The sequence below is a fragment of the Anabrus simplex genome, chromosome 8, assembly GCF_040414725.1.
Source record: "Anabrus simplex isolate iqAnaSimp1 chromosome 8, ASM4041472v1, whole genome shotgun sequence".
In the NCBI taxonomy this organism is placed as follows: Eukaryota; Metazoa; Arthropoda; class Insecta; order Orthoptera; family Tettigoniidae; genus Anabrus; species Anabrus simplex.
In genome coordinates this window covers 176,636,691-176,641,524 of record NC_090272.1, presented here as the reverse complement: position 1 = coordinate 176,641,524, position 4,834 = coordinate 176,636,691, and the positions used below count along the sequence as shown (strand labels likewise).

The 4,834-nt window shown below is 43.9% G+C and overlaps 1 pseudogene; it reads left to right on the top strand.

The window, feature by feature from the left end:
• The first annotated feature begins 1,461 nt into the window (after window positions 1-1,461).
• LOC136879424 (U1 spliceosomal RNA) lies at window positions 1,462-1,592 on the top strand (annotated as a pseudogene).
• Window positions 1,593-4,834: the final 3,242 nt, after the last annotated feature.

Here is a 4,834-nt window from a genome sequence, read left to right as displayed (position 1 = left end):
AGGGAGCGATACCCCTTCCACTAATTTGCGTAGCGCCTATTCCCGGCGTACTCGAGGTAAAATAGTGCGGGTGACCGGTGACCAGTATCTAGTTGGTGCGATTGAGACATAACCACTCAATTATCCTTCGGTGAATCTCTTTAAATTAATTAAAATATGTTCTGCTTCCCCTACCACACGGGGTGAAGTCCCTCCGTCGAGGACGTGTCATGAGACTAACCAGATGGCCACAGTACTTTTCCACGCAGAAACAACACAGTATTCTTTCTTCTGCTGAAAGTTATCACGGAAGAGGACATTAAACACTCTAAATAAATGTCCCAGTAACATTTATACAATACAATACAATACAATACAATCAGCCATTTCAATCATTAAAATGATGTGGCCTCTTTAAGTCGTGGGTATAGGTAGGCCTTCAACAGTCTTCTCCAAGTAGAACGGTCTTGGGCAGATCTCATCCAAGTGGTACCAGCGATCTTCTTGATATCTTTGTCCCATCTGTCCGGTGGTCTTCCTCTAGGCCTTCGATGTTCTCTCGGACTCCACTCCAGCACTAGTTTTGTCCATCTATCATCATTTCTTCGTGCAACATGGCCAGCCCACTGCCATTTTAAGGAGCGTACTCTCTCTAAGATGTCTTTAACCTTTGTAACAGACCGGATGTCATCAGCTCTTTTCCTATCTTTCTTTGTATAGCCTAGCATTGACCTTTCCATGGCTCTCTGCGCGGTCCCTTTTAAATCGGGAGATGAGCCCCTAATTCGAGTTTTATTAATTTTCTACCTCGTAGGTAATTAAGTTGGCCAGTCCGATTCCAAGATGGCTTCTATATTCCGTTTCGAAAAAGTTAGTTTCCCCTCATTCTGTGAGTCTTGAGGAGGGATGTCTTCTCTCGAGTGATGTCACAGGGAATCCCCATTCGTAACCCCTCCCGGGTCTAAGTTGGCTTAGCTTCATCTGCAGGGCCCCCGCTACACAAAGGATAATACTGTGCAATAAGTCGCAGACAAAGAAATCTCGTAGAATAATTTTAAAATACACAATTTATCCATCTCAATGGTATGAATATTAATTAGTTTCGGTATGACCTCTATTAATGATATGAATATTAATCATTTTCTGCGTTCTTTCCCTTTAATAGCATCGCGTGCGTAATTACGGAGATCGATATCAACCTAAGGTCCTTGGATCATGCCCCTGTCGGGTTCAATATGAAGTATTGATGGACGGCCATGACTACAATTGTCAACTCCAAATTCCACACAGATGTCTCTAGATAACGATTCCTTAGATGCAAATAAATTATTCGTTATTAATTTGTTTCATTTATTGAAATACATATTTATGGTTACTGGACTTTCCCGAAGGGCACCTGTCACCATTTCTTCCACTTATGCCGTTATTCCCTGGGGTGAGTGAAAAAAATGTCAACAGGCATGAATCCTCCACTATCTTGATATACTTACCTGGCGTAGGGGTTACCGTGATCAACAAGGCGGTTGACCCAGGGTGAAGCCCTTGCATTGCACTTCGCTTGGGTTGACATCTGTGCATACAACAAATGTGGGTATCTCTGGCGCGTAATTATCTTGATAAATAGCACCTCAAAAACCTGGAAGTTGTGGGACGTACGGCCGGAGCCAGAGGCACGACAACATCTTTCTTCGTTGGTTTCTGCATCAGTCTCCGAATCAATAAAGCCGTCGTTCACAACGTTGCCCTCTACAGCACTAAAGGGATCAATCAGGAACTTGAGACAACACCTACATGAATCCTCATATTAACGCTCTCTAGTGCAGCAAATTAGAAAACTCTCTCTTTGATAGTTGATACTTTGATTTTTTGAAAGTAGTTCTTAACGGCATTAGGCTATTAATTTACAATGATCAGCCAGAACATTATGATCACCTACCTAATAGCCGTTATGTCCATCTTTGGCACGTATAACAGCGGCGATGCGTCTTGGCATGGAAGCAATAAGGTCTTGGTAGTTCGCTGGAGGGAGCTGGCACCACATCTGCACACACGTCACCTAATTCCCATAAATTCCGCGGAGGGGGCGATGATATCTGACGCCACGTTCAATTACATCCCAGATGTGTTCGATCGGGTTAAGATCTGGTGAGTTGGGGTGGCAGGACATCAATTGCAACTCGCCACTGTGTTCCTTGAACCACTCCAACACACTCCTGGCCTTGTTACATGGCGCATTATCTTGTTGAAAATGCCACTGCCGTTGGAAACACGATCAACAAGAAGGAGTGTACGTGGTCTGCAACCAGTGTACGAAACTTCTCGCATGTTCCCCAGAGCATAACTGAGCCTGCCCCAGCTTGTCTCCGCCCCGCAGTACAGGAGCCAAGGAGCTGTTCCCCTGGAGGACGACGGTTTCGCACACTCCCGTCTGCATGATGAAGAAGGTATCGGGATTCTTCAGACCATGCAATGCTCTGCCACTGCGCCAACGTCCAGTGACCATGGTCACGGGCCCATTTCTGTGGTAGTTGCACTTGTCATGGTGTTAACATTGGCGCATGCATGGGTCGTCGGCTGCGGAGCTGCATCCTTAGGAGTGTTCAGTGCTCTGTGTGTTCAGACACACTTGTACTCTGCCCAGCATTAAAGTCTGACGTTAGTTCCGCCACAATTCTCCGCCTGTACTGTTTTATCAGTCTGCCCAGCCTAAGACGTCCGACATCTATAATGATGGGAGGCCGCCCAATCCCTCGACGTTTGGACGTGGTTTCACCTTGGTTTAGCCACTTGTTGAAGACACTCGCCACAGCATTCCTCAAACACCCGACAAGTCGTGCAGTTTCCGAAATGCTAGTGCTGAGCCTCCTCGCCATCACAATCTGCCCTCGGTCAAACTCAGATCGTGCGCCTGCCCCATTCTACACACGGACAGCACGCTCACTGATCCTACATGCACCGTGCGCGTGTCTGACTAGCAGTCATTCCTCGTCCGGTGACGCTGCTATCCCCTCGATGGTTTTATATCGTTAGTAGGTAGGTGATCATAATGTTCTGGCTGTTCAGTGTATAAATTTGTAATGTCTTTGATCATTGTGATCACCAGTAATTTCAGACGGATTAATAAGTAAAATGCATTGAGGTTGGTGTCCGCCATTTTGAGCAAGTGTTGTGACGTATAACCTTAACTCAAGCTTATCAAAAAAAAAAAAATACTGTACGTGGCACCGAAGTTCAACCACCCACGTCGCATGCCGGTGTTGGCCGTTTCCAACTGCCAGTATACTTCAGAGTTTGCTCTAAGTCGGTAAGTTCGTCAGGAAGTATTCTGGGTCCATGAAATTTACTGAGGAACGTCTTTCAGATTTTTCCAAGTCGTCCATGGTTCCTCTCTTGCTCCTGAACGGAATCTCTGTTGCGTATAGGAACTGCGGTTGATAACAGTTCTGTAACGAGGGATCTTGCATTCTTCGAAATACACTTTTGTCGTATCGGTGCCGCGACCCTTAGTAGGCTGAGTCAAGTTTCGTACGTCTTTCTATGAGTCCCTACCGTTATATTGGTGTGAAAATATTCATCGAGATACCAGAAACGATAAACTCTCCTAATCGTTCCATAGATAGTCATTAAAAGGTGTTTTATCCGGGGTTCATGTTCTTAAATAAATACATGTAAAAATTACCTGTAAATAATCCGAAAAACAATTATAGTGATACACAATTTTAAGCCTATACCTCGTTAAGCTGGTCTCTCAGATCCTAGGTTTCCCACCTTAAAATGTTAATATTTCCTGTTTATTTTTGCACACTTTTAATGAAACAATCTTGATATATTACCTCGATACTTTTACCTGTACGGCAGTGACAATATCACGTTTCTAAAACTTCTCATGTATGTTTCATGCTAGCAAAATGTAACATTATTTTTAAACTATTCTTCTTCTTCTTCTTCTTCTTCTTTTATGTTGCCTGTTCCCCTATTTTATGGGTCGGCATTTAATGTGAATTTGGCTCACTTTTACGGCCGAATGACCTTTCTAACTCCAACTATTTTATGTGAAGGAATGTATTCCCTATTTTGCACTTAGAGTATATGGTGATCCGTAGTGTGGTATGATGTGTGTAGAAGAAGAGATCTATTATCGGCACACTTTATCTTGGTGCATTTGTGTACGAGGGTGAGGAGTAAGGAGGGAGCTGTCCCCGTTCCGATAGTGCTGCCAACTGAATGAAAATGAAATCTGAATTGAATCGAGAATATGATCGATCGATATGAAGTTTCTAAACCGTTATTAACTTAAGCCAACAACTATGTCACATACACATTATATAACATTTCTCGATGCGAATCTTGTTTCTAGCATGAATTTTATACTTTGGCTTTGTTGTGTAAACAACAACAGTACTAGTACGTAAAGTGTACGCCAGATGTCGCACAACGATGCTTAAGCGATTCATAGTTTGTGTTTCAAAGGTTGCCAGTACGAATCTCGAAGATTGCCGAGGTCGACCGATTCAGCACTAGGGTATAAATGCACCAAGATGAAGTGTGCCGATAATACACTAAGACGAACACTAATACCCTGTCCCTGAGCTAGAGGAATCAGCTACATGGATTTAAAGTCCCTGGGAATTGAATTTAGGGCCCTCTGGAGAGAAAGCCATTCAGCCGAGGTAATGGACATTACTTTATAATTCGTAAACATTCGAAATGACTACGTCTTTATTTCACATAGTTGTTTCTTTAAACTCGGTCTAGGAAGCCAAGAATAACGGCCGAGAGGATTCGTCGTGCTGACAACACGACACCTCTTAATCTGCAAGCCTACGGGCTGAGCAGCGGTCGCTTGGTTGGCCAA